This window comes from Emydura macquarii, unplaced genomic scaffold (genome assembly GCF_026122565.2).
Source record: "Emydura macquarii macquarii isolate MOO-44397 ecotype Brisbane River unplaced genomic scaffold, CSIRO-AGI_Emac_v2 contig_629, whole genome shotgun sequence".
Classification (NCBI taxonomy): domain Eukaryota; kingdom Metazoa; phylum Chordata; order Testudines; family Chelidae; genus Emydura; species Emydura macquarii.
This window is the reverse complement of record NW_027130766.1, coordinates 6,508,317-6,525,947: the sequence shown is the minus strand read 5'-3', so window position 1 is coordinate 6,525,947 and position 17,631 is coordinate 6,508,317. Positions and strand designations below refer to the sequence as shown.

The 17,631-nt window shown below is 50.4% G+C and overlaps 1 protein-coding gene across 1 annotated transcript in view; it reads left to right on the top strand.

The window, feature by feature from the left end:
* Nucleotides 1–9,589: 9,589 nt before the first annotated feature.
* The window catches only part of PCGF2 (polycomb group ring finger 2), a 33,095-nt gene continuing 25,053 nt past the window's right edge, over nt 9,590–17,631 (top strand). Inside the window, exon 1 of the mRNA XM_067541192.1 lies at nt 9,590–9,728. The gene's annotated coding sequence lies outside the window, so the exon portion shown is untranslated. The remainder of the gene's footprint in view (nt 9,729–17,631) is intronic.

Here is a 17,631-nt window from a genome sequence, read left to right as displayed (position 1 = left end):
CAACATGCCATGGGCTGCCATTGGGATAAATGACACACAGGCTTTTTTTTTTAGTGCAGGGAGCTCGGCATGCCCCTCCCATGAATAATAATAGGGATTTGCACGTCTGCTTCAGTGGCCCATGCCTTGCATTGAGCACTCACCCTGCAATATGCGGAAAAGCAATGCTTTGCCATGGAAGAGAAGGATCTAAATACAAATATTTTAAAAACTGATTACTGGCAGGGCAAGCAAACAAAACCATGTTTTATCCAATATTTCCCTCCAAAGAGTTTGGAGGAAGGGGGGGGAGGGGGAGCGGTCGGAGATCGGAGAGGAGAAATGCGTACATTAAAAATAACTTTTCAATCAAATAAACACACGATGAAGGAGGTATCCAGAATGCAAGATTTTTCCCCATACAGGATGAGAACAAGTGTGATATAGGAGCAAATCCCAAAGGTTTATTTAGAACAGAGTTTGACACCAGAATAATTATTTGTAGATACAGGAGGAAGATGGGAGAAAATGAATGATTTGACGTCCCTATGAGTGATCTAGATTTCTCTGTCACCTTCCCAGGTGGTGTGAAATCCTTGTTCTGGTTAAGGATTGACTTCAGTGGGTCAGAATTTCAACCCTAGTGTTTGTTTCCCCGGTGTCAGTAACCCTTCTTTCCCCAGGTGAAGATTTTGACAGATCAGACTAGGGCCAAATCCTATTTTTCCTCACCCCGGTGTCAATCGGGGGCAGTCGAAGGAATTTGTCTCCGAGAAATTGACATATTCTCCTCCTGCTTCTGTTAAACAGGATACGAAAGAAATGGCTCGATGCTCATCCTGGAGTCGGCACGGCAAATATTTCCGAGGCAACACATGAAAAATAAGTCATGGGAGAACCTTGGACAATGGAATGCACACACTCACAAACACACCCGTTCAAAACACCAACACGCACAAAGCATCAGCTCCTATGAACAACCCATCACCCACACAGACACAAAACCCCACCTAAACACAGACCCAGAAATACACCCACCAGACACAGAAACACACACATGTGCAAAAACCCACACCACCACGAAAGCTCACACATATACAGGCGCACAAAGCAGGCGCGCGCACACTCCACCACCCCCACGCCTCCAAACACACAACTAAGAGAGCCTCTTCTTTCGGAGTGAGACATCTTTATTGCCTGGAGAGGGAAAGTCCGAGCAGAGGAAAGCTCTCCGGCTGCTTTTCTTGCTGAAGCATCCAAGTCACTAGCCCCCCTCCACTGGGGTTGTTGTTTTCCTCCCGAATGAAGAGCGATTTCAAACAACGCAGCCTCTCCCCGGGTCGGTTTTACAAGGAATATAGTCTCTCTTTTTAACAGGCGGGCAGCTGGGGTGCGGGACAAAGCAGAGCAGCGCTCACCCGCCTTTCCCCCGTGCAAACACAGAGCCATGTTCAGCAGGAGGAAGCGCCGGTTCCAGGAGGTGCCGGGTCTCTGCCAGTGATTGGGTGGGAGCCTGCCTCGGCCATCTACATGCAGCCAATGGGCGCCGGCAGCTGAATGCGCTTTTCGCCAGCAAACAGGGACCTCGCAGGCGGCGAGATGGGGGACCCGAACAAAAAGCAGCTCTGCTAATGTCTGCGGTACCGTAATGACGCGCGGGATCCCCACAGGAATTGTCTGAGGGCGGGGGGATAGGGGAAAAATATGCACATAGATACACAAAGAAGTGTGTGTGCGTGTGCACAAGTTAAACATAGTTGTGTCCCAGGTCATCTGAGCTAGCTGTCTGTGTAGAGCTAGATCATGTTCTATAGCCAGAGATACGGATCTGTGGGGTGTGTACATAGATAGACGTGTATGCATAGACAAGATAAATACCTCTGATGTACACACACAACCTTTCTATATAAGTGTGTATAAATAATGTACAATAGTTTGCATACAACATATAATATATATTAACATCAGTGAAAGCAACTGAAAGTCTTGAAGATCCACCTGCAAACACGAAATATAGCATACATATAGCATTGTGCATACATATAGCGAGGTGGTTCTACATAAAGACACGCGTTATAAAATGTGTTGGTATAACTGTCTGCTATTTGTCCACCTAGCTACATTGGATTGGAAAACAATTCTGTATATAGATACACAAAGATGTGTGTTTGTGTACATTTTAATTATTTTTGTCTCTGGTAATCGGAGTTTGCTTTCTGTGTAAACAGATATGTGCACAGATACAGACATGTGATGTGCATGTAGATAAATAGCTATGCTATGTGTGTGTAGATAGATAAATACACATGATGTATATACACACCCAGCCTTTCTATATGTCACGTTTGGATAGATAGATGTGTGTGCATCGCGAGATGGACAGTTATGATGTACGTGTGTGTATACACACCCAGACACAGACACCCCTGCTATAGATGTGTGTATACAATACTGCACTATAGACAACACACACTATATAATACATACCAGCACCTCTGAAAGCAACAGCGGGAGCCTGAACAATCCATCTGCAAACTTTTGTGTGCGCATGGGCGGAGGGAGATGGTCCTATAGACACACTCGTGTACCACATGTGTTTCTATCCTTGTCCATTTGTAGCTGTTTGTCCAGCTAGCGAGACGGGGTTGGATTAAATTAGATCACACCCACCCTCGCCCACCCCCACGCTTTCTGGAAGATGATCGCTCTTCGGTAGCTGTGTAGGCGAGCACTAACACACCGATTGGGTGGGTGGGTGACTTTCCGCGCAGGTTGGCTCTGCCAGCTGGCGTGGATGGGCGCAGACCGATCAGGTCGGCTTGCCAGATATATTTTTTCCGCTTCAGGCAATTGAGTGGAGCCCTACCAGCCTCCCCTGGCGAAGGACCTGGCGTGAGTGGTTCCTGAACCCATCTCCAAGCAGGCTACCTACTCCGTAGAGCAGCGTGTGCCAACGGCATTTAGCAATGACCTCACAAGGGTGTGTGTGTGTGTGTGTGTGTGTGTTTATGTGCGTGGGAGCGCGGCTGTGTTTATGAGCCTGTGTCTGTGTGACACTTGTCAAGGTGTCTGTCACCAGATCGGGGAAGCCTTTTCTTTCAGTCTGGCTGGGTGTTTGCCGTGAGATAGATAGATAGACAGATAGATAGATAGAGCTTTGTAAAGCGTTATTGGGGTTTCGGTAACTCATCGAGCGGTTGAGGCTGAGGCCGGGCATGAGTTCGGAACACGCCACTGGGCCTTGGGAATAAGGCACTGGGAAAGTTCGCGTGTCTCCTTCGGAGCCATGGGGACGAAAGAAAAAGGGTCTCGATCCTGCCGCCACTGAAGGCTTTGCCATTTACTCCAAGGGGAGCAGGATCTGGCCCGAACATTTGCAGCCTGGGCTATTGTTTTATTTGGATTTGGCTCCCAACAGGCAGCTCCTGCCCTTAGAAAACGACAGCGTGAGAAGCAGCAGCATCCTGCTCAGACCCCACTCCGAAAGGGCTCCGGATTCCCCGTCACTTTATTACCCCCTATGCAAAGCCTTCTCGACAGCCAACTTTTTGCTGAGCCTGGAGCGCTCCTGCCTGGAGGGTCCTGCTGACTTGTTTCGCTTTCCTGATGTCCTGTGGGTTTGACCCACAATCAGACGGGGCTGCGTTGTGTCTGTGTGTGCATCAAACGTCAGACCTGCTGAGGGACCCCTGAGGGAAGTTCTATGAGCACGGGACTATCTGGTCTCAGTCAGGACCCTTTGAAAGGCGTTTACACCGCCGAAGAAACGACAACCCCCAAAGACCGTGTATCAGCAAGGATCCCAGGTTGGACACATTTCGTTCAGACCACGCCAGGTTCATCTGTACACTCCTCTGTCTCCCAACAGCACCGTCATGAAATCAGATTGTCCTCAAACCACTTGATGGGGCGGCAGATTTGGGGTGTGCTTGCCGTGAGTGCGTCCACGTAGATCATGCTTTATCCGTATAATCTAACCGGTTTAACTCGCTCAGCAGAGAAAGGAAAACAAACCACTTCCTATAAATTGGGGAGTTTACACTCCGTCGCTTTAAGAAGAGGCGAGGGAAGGGTGGGTGGGTGTGTAAAGTGTGTTTGTGAGTGTGTGATAACGTGCATACATTTAGAGAGTCTGTACCTCGGTTTGTATACACCCAGATATAGCCCCGCTCTGTGAAATATTCCGAGAGGAACCAAGGAAAACAGAATCTCTTTAGCCTGCCCATCTCCCGTCTGGGTTCCCCCCACCAGCCTCCGTCCCTTCTTTCCTGAGCCGCAGCACAGCAGAAAACCAGCTGTCACCTAGCGAAGATGTCTGATTTGTTTTTGCCTGCTTCCTCCGGTATTGATTGATGTTCTTCAGACAAACTCTCCGGGCCCAGGCCCGCTGTCCTCAGCCGGGCAGAACTCCCCCGGAGTGCTACAGGGAAGGCCATGGGAGGGTTGAATGAGTGGAGACGTCAGGGTCGGGGAAGCACCCCTTTTCCGCTTCTCTAATCGTAGCTTCAGACCTCTCCGGACCCGGCCAAATCCTCCTGCAGGTCTCTCTCCCCCACTCCCTCCCTCCACGGGGGCATCCCACCCAGCCCCCCTCCCTGGGAGGAAGAGGACATGGTACTTGCAGGTTCCCTTCTCGGGGCACCAGGTCTTCGAGCTGGCGGGAAATTTCGTGGGCAGCAGGACCGAGACTCAAACCTTCGTTCTGGTTTCTTGCCTGTCCCTGTCCCGTCTCTGTGCACGGCGGGGAGGGGGGGATATGAAGGATCTGGGGAGCTTAGCACCTCTCCAAAGTACGGAGGGACTGTAAGAAAATGAACTAACGCATGACTAGCGATGCTCAGAAACACCCCCAGGGTTAGCCGGCGTCCCAGGCACGCAGCACCCCAGGGAGCCGCCGAGGAACCCCAGCTCCCAGCACACCGGTGAGTCTGCTGCCTCTGCCTGGCTCTCCTGTGGTCTGAACGCGTCCCGCTTACACATACACATCCCGCTTACACATCCCACGGACACACATCCCTTTGGAAATAGAACGTAGTGTGTCCCAGGCGATTTGACTATTTGTATGTAATTTAATCTGTGTGTGTGTGTGTGTGTGTGTGTGTGTGTGTGTGAGAGAGAGAGAGAGAGAGAGAGAGAGAGAGAGAGAGAGAGAGAGAATAGATGTTTCCCACAACAAGGAAAATGAATAGATTTAGCAATGTTACAGAAGAGAAAGAAAGAAAGTTGGAGAAGATTAGATAGCTAGATAGATGATAGATAGATAGATGGGTGTGTGTGTAGATAGATAGATAGGCGGATAGACAGACAGACAGATAGACAGATAGATATATTCAGTACAAACCTGCAAATGGACCTTTGAAGACCTTCCGTTAGATCCTCAGCTGGCCAAAATAAATATGCCCGTCTACACTATCTGGTGCAATACGCCGCAGTTTTCGGCAGCCCGGGCAGGCTGGGAAGAGTAAATCACGCTGGTTCTGGTTTCATTGCCTTTTTTATATCTGCAGACGCCCCACCAGAAAGCAGGCGGGGTGCGCGAGTGTGTGGAGAGGGTGTTGTGTTGTGTAGCGTGTGTCTGGGGACTCGGGCATGATCCAAACAACCTGGTATGATCAGCGGTAGGCTCTTGTCGCTTTAAATTGCAACCAACGGGGAGACCCAGGGCTGCTTTGCATACAGGTCAGGTGGGTAAACCAAGCCGCGTGCACGTGTAAAACACACGTGGTGGATGCAAACCCAGCGCGCGCGTGATCCGGTTTGATTTGCATGGTTCTGTAGCCAGGTAATGGAACCAGCCCAGGTCTCAAAGTCAAGGGTGCTTTTGACGGTAGGACGCTGGTGTGGGTCTGAGGAGGGGGCTGCTAGACAAAACATTAGACAGAAGAAGGATCTGGGTTTCATCCAGCAGCCGGGAATATGATCAAGACACTGAGGCAATTTATTAAAGAAGCATCCATTAAATGTGCAGCTCCCACTCCACAGAGAATCGTCCCCCGCCCATAACAAGGGAAAACAGGGGAAAAAAGAGAAAGACTCCAACCCAATAATGTATCTTGTGAGTATCCAGCAGAGACGGTTTACATTATAAGATCTGTATCTTTCTCCACACATTTCTATTCTGGCAACCTCTAGAGAAGAACAGGATTTTTCTCTCTTCTCCCACCCCCCAAACTAATGACAATAATAAAAGCGACTTACAGCAGGCTCCAGTCTGTGGCTTACCTTGTTTTTCCAATCCCACAAGGGAATAATAATTTTTTTTTTAAAAGTCTGACTGTCTCTTGCTTACTGGGGAAAATAATCCGCTAACTTTCTGCAGTCCTATGACTAAAAAAAAAAAAAAGAAAAAGAAAAAAAAAAGAAGAAGGATTTTCTTCTATTGTGGGATGCAAAGGTATATGTAGAGAGAGAGAGAGAGAGACTTATTGGTCTCTTAAAATAGACAGAGGCAAAAGAAAATTGACTATAGTTTCCTTCAGTTCACCCCTCAGCTCTTAAATGACAATACAGCTGAAACCAGACTTGCAAACCAATGTTAATTTTTAAAAATAAAGGAATGAAAAATGTACAACAAAGATCTGACACAGAGTTCCTGATCACAATAGCTTTTTATTTAGCCTGCTTATTAAAATGCCATATTTATGATGGCACAAAATTGCTGCTCCTTTCTCTAAACGTCTATGTTGTCAATATGGAAATTCCCTCCCAAAGATCCTAAAAATCCATCCCACTAATCAAGTGCCATGCCATGATTATTTGTACAGAGGGCTAATTTGACAAATTAATCGTAATTTCCCCCTTTTCAAGACAAAGAAAGTGGGATGAAGTGAGTTAGAAAGTTAATGCTGCTTTGATATAATTGTTGCTTCAGCATATTCTTTCTCTCTGGACATACTAAAATAAAATAGATGAGAACCAGTTACTTTTATATTATAAAGTTTATTAAAGTGTTAGCTACAAATGTATAACCATGAACAATTTACTAATCTGGTGGGTTTTGGCCAACAACAACAAAAATTCCTTTGCCATGGAAGTGACTTTAATTAAAAAAATATGACTTGTATTCTGAAATACTTTCCCTCTTAGAATATATTCAGGAAAAGGACACACACACACACACAAAAGCAATAAATTGTCCTTTCTGGTGCTAGATCCTACGGTCAAGTGGGACGTGTACTCCTAACTTTGCCAACAAAAAAGTTCCATCTCTTAAAATGTTAAACTTTAGTTGTGTCCATTTCTCTCTCTCTATTTTTTTAAGGAGTCGGAGGAGAAGAGTTTGGGGTGGGGGCAGATTTTATTTTTTGGAGTTTTGCTTTTGGACAGTGTCCACTTGGGCAAAAGGGGTCCCGGCTGACTGCAGTCACTTCATGCGTGTGGTTGCATTGCCTCTTTGGAAATACAACTCCCGAACGAATCAATTTCTCCTTCATCCCACTTTTTTTTTCTTTCTTTTTCTCTTTTGGCTGCATTTCTTTTTTTAAAGTCTTCTGTCTGAAAGCACCTTGGAGCGCATGAGAGAGTCGGTCAGGAGAAGCCTCAGCAACAGCTGTCGATGTAAAGAAAACCTGCCTGTTCAAACGAAAAAAGAAGGGAAAACAGAAAGAACTTTTGAGGTTTGAAGAGGCAAGATAAAGTCACCAGAAGGCCCAGAAATAACACTTCGCCAGCAATTAGTGCCTCCTCGCAGCAAACTTCCGCTGATTACAGCTGCAGAATAGAAAGCGCCGAAGCCTTCTGCTTATAAGATCGAAAATCAAACACCCCCTCTAACTGCAGCGTAAGAGGGACTGACGGGGCGCGGCAAACAACCCCAGCAAGCCGAGAACACGTGAACGGTGGCGGCGATTCTTTGTCAGACGTTGGGAATCGCATAAAAACGGAGCAAGACAACAGGCTGCACGGGGCAGGTCTTCTGCCAGTCACTCCGTTTTTGCAGGTTTAAAGCGGTGGGTAGGTGTGTACATCTCTGCGAGGCTGTGCAGCTCCAGGAGCTCGAGTCTAAACTGCCCTTCGCCTCGCGCCTTCATTTAAACCACCTCCGCATTGACAGTCACTTCGCACTCCTGCAAACGAAGACACGCGGTGCAGGACTCAGCTGAAACCCACCCTCGCGCCAGGCAGGTGGAATTCTCACGGGGGGGATGAAACTGACAAGGCATAGCGACGTCCTGCTTCCCTGTGGATTACACACACACACACACACACACACACACTCCCTTTGGCAAAGGCGAAAATGAAAGAAACGAAGGGCGACATAAAGGAGTGAGGGGTCTTTGGCAAATCCGCCAGCAGGGAGATGGACCAGAACGAAGCGAACATGAATCTTTGGAAATCTGTGACCGAGCACAGGGGTGACTGCATCATATAGTGATGAAGGGCACTGGTGAAAAGGTGTGTGTGGAGGGAAAGGAAACCTAAAGTCTCGCATCTTTTGGTTTAAAAGCCAGGGAAGGAAAGCTGACTTCTCGTGCTAACTGGGACGGGGGATTTGTATCCGCAGGCTGGACCTCCCCGAACTTCAGCAGAGATAGTCTGCAAAGAAATGCCATGAAGTTGTCGACAGCCAGTCTTTGTGCTGGGGACGGAGTGCGTTTGGGTTTTAATAGAAACGTTTCGGGGAGAGAATAAAGCCATCCTTTCACCAGGGCGGGGGAAAAAAAATCCCTCCGACTGGCTCGTTTCGTGCAGGCTCCTTTCGCTTGATTTTGTTTTATTTTATTTTATTTTATCCGGGTGCCTGTTTATTGTTGGAGGCGAGCTCGCCGCCACGGCTGGGGCAGGAGAATAAAGACTGGCGTTGTGTGTGTGTGTGTGTGTGTGTGGATAACGGTAGAATTCGCAGTACGCCGGCGTCTCTGCCTTCGAGGACATTTCAGCGCCTTTTAAATCTTTCCTTCACGGCATGATGTGCTCCCAGCCATGCCTGCCTGCTCCGGAGAGGATGCGGAGCGGAGGGAAAGTGGGGGAGAAACACATCTACACGGGTAGATTTTTGCTGGCCTGAACGAACCGTTCGCTTCGAGCCTGGAACGAACCAGGACCTAACTTGCTATTATGTGTGTCATCTGCTACCCCCACACCCCCTTTCCTCCCCCAGAGATCAGCGGCAAAACCCGGGGGCAGAGGGGCTGGTAGGAATTCTGCTTCCCCTTCAACCGCCCCCCCCCGCACCCCGATTTCTGGCGGCTGATGATTTCTGCAGGAGCCCAGTCGATGCCAGCCCCCTTCTCCTCGCTTCCCTCCCGGCCCGGCGGAGGGGAAGCGCCGCAGCTTTTGTTCCGATTGGAGCCACCCCGGTGCTCCGAGGGGCTGCCCGGTTCCGAGGCGGCGGCTGGATCCCTGGGCTGAGGTTTGCCGGGCTGGATGCCGGGCTACGGTCAGGATGCGTCGGAGGGGGGGGGGGATGGTGCAGGGAGGTGGGCAGGTTTTGTCTCCCCCCCCCGCCGCCCTCCCCCCTTCTTGCACCTCAGCCTCTTTGCAAACACCCTAAAGGAATGAGATCACGTGGGGCAAAGGGGCGGGGCCAAGCTCTTATCTGGAAGGGGGGGGAAAGCCATTTTGTGCCCCCCCCCCTCTGCCTCCCATCAGATCCCAGCAGCAGCAGCTACACAGACGCATTTCTTCCAGCTCCGCACCTTCTGCACACACACACACACACACACACACAGGAAAAAAGAGGGGAGGGGGGGTGAGGGAGCTCGCTGTTTTCCAGCCCTGCTCGCCCCCCAGAAAGGATCCGGGATCAGGTAGGGATGCGCCGCCCCCTAAAATCCCTTTTGCCCTGTGGGGTGTTGGGGGGGAGGGGATAGATTTCTCCCCCCCCCCCCCGAAGGACGCCTGTCTCCGCTCCGCGCCGCAATCTCCCTGCCCCGGGCTCGCTGACATCTCCTCTCTGGCGGGGCTTGGGTTTTTCTTCCTCCCTGTCTATTTTTTTCCGCTCTCTCTCTCTCTCCCTCTGCTTTCAAGATGGCCGATCGGGTTATTTGCTGCCTTCCTATCTCGCTCTTTGTGCTGCTGCTGCTGCTGGTTTTCTGGCAGGGTCGGGGAGAGGGGGTGGGGTGGGGTGTGGGGGGGGGAGACTGTGCCTGAGATCCCCTCCCCCCCGCCCCGACATGGCACTTCATCCTCCCCCCACCCCCCACCTCTGCACTCTCGCCCCCCAGCCCGGGAGGGGATCTGCTCCCCGTGCCCGCTCGCTCGGCTTCTTCCTCGGCTGCTGCCTCCTGCCCGCCGCCGCCTGCTTCTCCCTCTCCACTTGGCACGCCTAACTTTTAGGATCCTTTCCCCCCCCCCAGGGAGGCTGGCAGCGGTGGGTGGCTGGGCGGGGCTGCCCCGCTGTGTGTGTGGGGCACATCACCCAGGGAGAAGAAGGTGGAGGGGGGGGGGTCTGGGGAGACGGACTCGGCTTTGACAGCCCCCTGCCAAGCCCGACCCCAAAAGAGCCCCCGAGACTACGCCCCCCCTCCCCCCGATCTCCTACAGCCGCCGCTTTATAGGCGCGCAAAGGGCAAGGGGCGCGCAAAAGACGCGCAAGGGCGCATGGGCAAGTATGGCACCGGGGAGATCTCAGGAACTCGGATCCTGGAGACGGGTGGGTGGCAGGCGCAATATGGCGCGGTTTCTCCACGCTTGGACGGAAAAGGGGTGGGAGGGAGGGAAGGGGGAAGGCTGAGGGGGGAGGCCCCCAAGTTTACGAGAACGGTTGTATTGTTCCTTTGCGAGGATTCCAGGGTCTGGGATCCGAAGCCAGCGGGGACAGACAGAGAAAAGAGGGGGTGTGTCTGGGGAGCGGGGGGGGGGGGGGTCCTTGATTTTCTGTCATTCCCGAAGTCATCTGAGTCTCCTCAGCTCGTGTTAGAATAAATAAATAACAAGCAAAATCATGTCTCCCTTCCCCCTCCCCCCCTCCAAAAATGAAATGGAAGTGGGGGCAGGGGGTGGGGTGAAGTCGTGAGAAGGGAGTCAGGGTTGCTGGGGGCAAGGGGGGGGCACATCTTTCCTCTGGGTTTAATTGTCGCGATGTTTTGCGAATCAATATGGAAGTCAAATGAAGCCATCGGATCAGACAAGATAAGAGAAATGAGACGGGAGCGGGGGCAATTAAAATCCACTTTGCAACTCGTCCCCCCCCCAAACACAAACACAAACACGAGCCCATTTGGATCCCGCAGGGTCTTTTTTCTTGTCCAGTTTTCTGGTTCCATAAGTACGCGGACACCGCGCAGCTAATTAGCCCGGATCGCCCCTCGCTGCCTGCTGAATAATAGATGGTTTGCGATAGAATATCAAAATGAGACCACGAAGGTGGCTCGTTCCCCCCCCCCCCCCGTTTCCATGCCGCCCTTCTTCATTCAAGGGGGCCGTTGCTCTGACTTTGAGACAGGATAAATAAATAAATAAAACGAAGACTCCCTACCGACCCCCTCCTGCATGCACAGAGAACGAGCCCCTGTATCTAGAGATTCCCCTCCAGAATTCAAGGGGGGGGGTTATTCATATTTCCCCCTCCCCATTGAAGAGTTACTTTCCCTTTGTCTATGGAACTCTTTCTGGAGGGCTTTTTTTTTTGGAGGGGGGGGATGATGTAGGTTCCTTTCACCCTGTCCTTTACCCATCACTTCATCCACAGAGCCATGTGGTGGAAATATTCTCCCCTCGCCCCAGATCATCATCATCATTATGGAGCGTCCTCACACAAAGCCTGCTTTGTCTGGAGGAAAAGATCCATGGAATAATCCTTGCGTTCAAAAAACACAAACCCAGCCGATGAGACTGGTGTTATATTTGATACCGAGGCGTTGTCGGGCGTGTGTGCAAATGTGGTAGGAAGGGGGAGAAATCTAGTGTGAAGGCGCTTTTGTAGCGAGCCCGTTCTTGCGGGGAACGGATTGGTTTTGTCCTTCGAAAGGCGAGTCCTGAGTTCAAGGTTCGGCGGCCTTTGCGGAGAGCAGGGAGTGGTGCCGGCCTATGGCCTCAGGCCAGAGGGACCCAAGTTGTGAACGGGAGAATGCTGGAAAGTTGTGAACGTGGCCGGGGAGGTGTTGGGAGATTTGTCCCTCCCCCCCCCCCGGCCAAGGTGACAACCCACGTGGCTTTTCTCGCGTGATATCTTGGAAGCCGGCATGGAGGGCTCCCCGGTCCGTATAGGGAGATGAGACCTGACCTAGGTCTCTCCTTCCACCCGCCTTGCGCACGCCGGCCGGTGGAGGTGGAGGTATCGCAGGATAAAAACTTCCACAAACCAAGACTCGTAGCGTTTTGTCCCGGCGATCGATCCCTTTGTGTACATTTATCGGCAGAGTCTCTGCGATCTCCCTGAGTAGGGACTGGGGGGGGGGGAGAGGGCACTTTGTGTATAGCAGGTTTGCACTTCGGTTGGTTGTTTGCAAGGACCAACGTTGTCTACGTGTGCAATGAGCGCTGTTTCAGGTGGTGTGTGTGTGTGGGGGGGGGGGGGCGATGTCTTGTGTCTGGGGGATCCCTCCTGCCTTGGAGCATTGTCTGATTGCTGGAGGGCTTCCCCGCTTCCCTGGCAACACCTGGCCTCATGAAAACGGAGAATGTGTCTCCTAAAAGGACGTGGGGTTTATTTCTGAGCTGGGGCAGACAGAGAGGAGGGGGTGGGGTGACAGCTGTCTAGAGAATCCACTTTTATTACTAGGAGAGACGGTGCAGCTCATTGCTGGGGAGAAGCAAGGGTCGGGTGGAGGAAAGGTTTAGTTATGGCTAGAAGTTCTGGGTGACTTTGAAATGTCCTTCCCCCATCCCCAAACCCTGCTTTCTTCCTCTGCGAGGGCTGGGGGTGGGAAACCGCCGTGCTGGCGAGCAGGGGATAGGAACGGATCAGCACCGAGTTCATAGACCCCCCGCCCCAGCCTTCAAGGGGGAATGTGCAGTAACCTTCCCTTGGTCTGGTCCTTTAGGAGCCTGGCCAATCACACACCTGAAGCGATGCGCCAATCGCCCGTTCCCGATGTGTATTGGGAACAACTTAAACAAAAGAAACCACGAAGTGCCTCTAATTCTCCAGGCCCCCTGGAGGAAGGGTCCCACTAGGGAGCTGCTTTCACTCCCGGGCCTAGCCGGCTCCTGCACTCAGACCTTCCGGTCTGTTCATAATGCTGGACTGTGCTGCATGCAGAGACAAAAAACCAGACCACATCAGATCACAAACAAGCAAAGACCAGCCCTGAAACGTCAGATGAATTGTCCCGCCACGCGAGGCTTCATTTTTAAACCAGCCTCATGAGACAAGTGCTCCCCGACGAGATGCCTCCGGGGAAACCCACCAAAAAACGAGCTGACGGCTAAGATTGATTGAAAAGTGACAGCAGGCTGCTGGGGAGAGATTGAGCAGCTACTGAGAGCAATAAGGGGGGGGGTCCCTGCTACCACTGAAGCTCACCGGAGTTTTGCCAGGGTCTTCCACTGGGAGCATCACCAGGGCTTGAAATGTGGAAGACCTTCCCCCCACCCCCATGTCTGCCCAAGTAAAAATTGAGCTTCCTTACTCCATGTACCTGGGTTTACCCTCACTGCACTACTAGCCCGGACGGAGCATGGTGCGCCTGATTTTCAAAAGAACTCTGCTCTCCTGTAGGCACCAAATAAGCGGTCACATTTTCATGCTGGGTGCGGGAGCTTTTTTGGGTTTTTTTTTTTTTAGTTGCAAATCTTGTCCTTATTTAGATGCCTAAAGTTGAGCTGGGCCCTTTGGCAAATCTGGTGCTGAGTGCTTGAAAAATCAGGAGTCCCAACACCTCTTTTGAATATTCCTCACCGCTTCTCTACCTGCCAGGGATTTACAGAGGCAGATGGACGGTGGGAATTTGCTGTAGGTCAACTCAGCGTCCAAATCTCCCCAGACTGCTCCAGACAATGTGCTTTTCACCAGCAGAGGTGGTGCCAAGGATTTGTCACTGGAAATATACTTAATTACTAACAAACCCATGTCAGGACCTCCCACAACCACTTCTGGCAGGGTCCGGATTCTGAAACAAGTCCTCTTCTGCGCAGTCCGATGGGATTTTTATCGATTCGGTCCGGTTCTGCTTTACTGAGTAAATAAAGCACTTCAAAGGAAAAGAGTAAAAAAAAAGTGACAAGAAAAGAAAAGAGAACAAAAGAAAATACCCCCCCCCCCCAGCATTATAAACTGTGGCGTTAAAGAGCTGCAAAAAGATCCAATCTGATCTCCTTGATTTATTAGTAAAAAAGCCGTGGAAGAACTTTACAGAAAAAATGTGACCAATAAAACAACCCCCACGCAGCATTTAGAAGTAATATTGAGGGGGCCCGGTTCTATGTAGGTATGCATAAACTTGAGGAGTAAATAGAGGTTTTGACCTAGTAAATGATGGAGAATGGGGCTGGCTGGTTCTGACACAAAATTACCTCCTTCCTTAGAATTCACCACTGGGATTTTCTGACAGTATTTCCACGAGCTGTTCTTGAGCCTGAGTCTCTTAACTTTTGCATGCTACGGACAAAACCTCAATTCAATATTGTATCTTTTCCCACGTCATTATCCAGATACATGTAGACACCCACCTGTGTCTCTTGGCTAGCCCTTTGAGATCTGGCTCATCTACACACAGTGCCGGATTCTGCTCTCTTAGCCCCAGAGCCACGCTTGGTTTCAGGGGGTGACTCCAGATTTACACGGGTGTACCTGAAGAGCAGAATTTGTCCCAGGGGTGTGTGTCTGGGGGAAGGTCTTGTGGGGGGGGAAGGGGGCAAGGGGAGGGTGGGAGTCTCCAAATAAAACCCTGATTAATATCGAAAAAGAAAAACGAGAGATGATGTTTTACTCTGTAATATCAGGAGTTTCTGAACTGCAGCCTCTTCCCTGGAATATAGAAGAGGCAAAATCGACTCTAAATCTGTAGTCATTTCGTTGACTGGCTCTGCGTTTAGACCAGGGTAAAATGAGAGCAGAATCTAGTCCCCCATTCGCCGTGAATTTAACGTAGCATGGAGTGTTCTGTTCAGTTGCGTAGGGGTGCTCGATGGGCTGGTTTATTTTTTATTTATAGATCCGAGAAAGCTAGAAGGACTAGGAGGCTACTGCTGCTCTGACTGGCTTTTCCACTCAATTACTCACTGTTTCCTCTCTCCCCACCTCCTCAAATCCAGTTTTGGGGCCCGGCTGTGGAAATCCTTCTCTTCGCCTGCATAAAGCAGCATTCATGGTCTGATGCTGCATTGAATGTTTCCATAGGAGATAAAAATTGTTCACAGCTTGCACTGACTGGGGGGAGGGGGGCGGGGAGATGTAGAGTGTGTTTACAGTGCGTGCGTGCGTGTGTGTATGTGTGTGTGTGTGTGTGTGTGTGAGAGAGAGAGAGAGAGAGAGAGAGAGATCAGCCACAAATGTAACTATTTTTTGGTTACATCTGTACAAATATTTTCCTGGTTTTGAGGAAGGGGGCGGGTGTGTGTGTGTGTGTGTGTGTGTGTGTGTGTGTGCCCGCTGCTTAATTCTCTGAGTGACCCCATCGTGGGGGGAGGAGGGAGAAAGTGTGTGGAAATACCTTAAAGCTGCCCTTAACATTGAGAAGTTGGTTCACGGGTCACTGGTAGGTCCAGAGGCAGAGATCTATCTAATTTCAACTCTCATGCTATGGAGGTTGTGCTAGTTGTTAAAGCTTCTAGGAACTCCACCCACATCTGAAAGCCATCTCCGCCTGGAGTCTTCTGGCTTATTAATTAATGATTGTTGTTGTTGTCATTTATCTGAGCGGGGGAAGCCCCCACCGAATAGCATCTCTGATTTGCAGGTGGGGAGTGGAGGATCTTGACCTATGTAGACGCTGAACTGGGGGGCGGACAGAGAGAAAGGGATCGAGACCTTGCGTTTTTAGGGATAGGGCAGAGTCGAGACAATCTGGACACTGGCTTTTGGCAAAAAGTTGTGGGTTTTTTTTAGGGGGAAAAAAAGAAAGGAGAAGGATGTTCACTCCAAAAGTCGCTTGTAGTGTGAAGACTTCTTGACTATGCCCTGATTTTGAAGATGAGATTTTGAAGTGGTTTTGGGTGCCTGGTTTGAGATACGTTCAGAGGGTCTGATATTCAGGAAGTGCTGATCTCCCTACTCTCTGAAAACGTGACTCGTTTAATATGGCTGAAGATTAAAGCATCCAACATCTCTACTCACTTTTTGAGACTCTCGCTTTGTATTTTCTTGGGTGGATTGTGCCTTCCCCTCTACACTTGAAATGCTCCGCTTCTTCTTTTTCTAAATCCAAATCCAGTGTGTCAGGGTAAAAGACCAGAACAATTATTTTTTCCTTCTCCCCCCAACTCTGTTACAAAACTTAAAAATATGTGTAATGTCTTTTGTTTACAGAGAGGGTGGAAACTTACAAAAAAAAAAAAAAAAAAAGTAGCAGGATATAGCAATATATAATAGCAGGATGTATAACCCATAGCGTTTTGCAGGAAATTAACATGCAAAATAATTTATAGCCATGGGAGGAATAATCTGTGGTTTGGAATTATTGTCTGCTTTTAAGATGTTTTCTCATCCCTTTCAAAGAAGGATGGTTACACTGCGGACCTGCCATCGCATTCTTGCGAGGCAAAGGCAGCAAAGGGAAATTGTTTGGTAATAGCAAGAAAAAAACTTTGGTGCTCTGGAAAGATAACGTGTCCTGACACAGCTTGGGGGGGCGGGGAGAGAAGGCCATTGCTCTGGTTCTGGAGCCTTGTCGAGATTTTAAATCGAGACTCACATCTGAAGTCACGTGCCTTCTTGCTTTGTGTAAACCTCTTCTCGCTTGCTCACATTGTACTTTGCAAACCCGAAAGGAGAATTTCGTCTTGGCAGGATCTGATACCTGCTGTAACTGCTAGCAAAGGCTCCCTTCACCCAACACGTTATGGGTGCCTCTCTGTGTAATGCGGGCATGTCTATTTGGCAAACGGTAGGTGAGAAAAAGCGTTTGGGAGCCCACATACCCAGCTGTCCGGGTCCTCTCTGGCGACACGGGTGCCTTTCTGCTACGGCCAGTCGATAGATGGTTTTCCTGCCCACACCCGTGGAGTTAGGAGTTGGAAAGATCTGGATCTTTCCGCTCAAAAGCCTTGACCAAGAGAAGGAAAGCAGCTGAGCGGGTCGGGGAGGTATCACTGGGAGAAGTGGAGAAACCTCGGCGCTCTGCAGGAGTGGTATGAATCGTGGGACTGGGAGGGACCTTGAGAGGTCTCCTGCACTCAGGGCAGGACCACGTCCCTGACACAGCTGGATTTCTGAGGCACGTGCCCTGGGCACATCCCAACCCCGAGGCTGTTGTTTACTCGAGCAATAAAGCAACAGCCTCCACTTGCAGAGCGTGCTTTCCAGCCGGGGCTCGCATGGCAGAGATGAAATGACTCCAGCTCGGCCGCGGCCCTGCCAGGTGGGGAACAGATGGGGGGAAAGGGATGCACCAGAGGAGTAAGGCGACTTGCCCATGGTCATTACCCGGAGCTGGGGGGGAGCAAATCCCTAATCTCCCAGTGACATCACAGGCCACCTTCTATGGAGGGTTCCCAAGGAGTTAATATTTTAAAGGGCACGGAGGCGTCTGCAAAATTCAGTGCAAAGGGGGCAGTTTAAAGGTAACCCGCTCCTGGTTTGGTGTAGAAGGGGGAAGATGCAAGACCAGA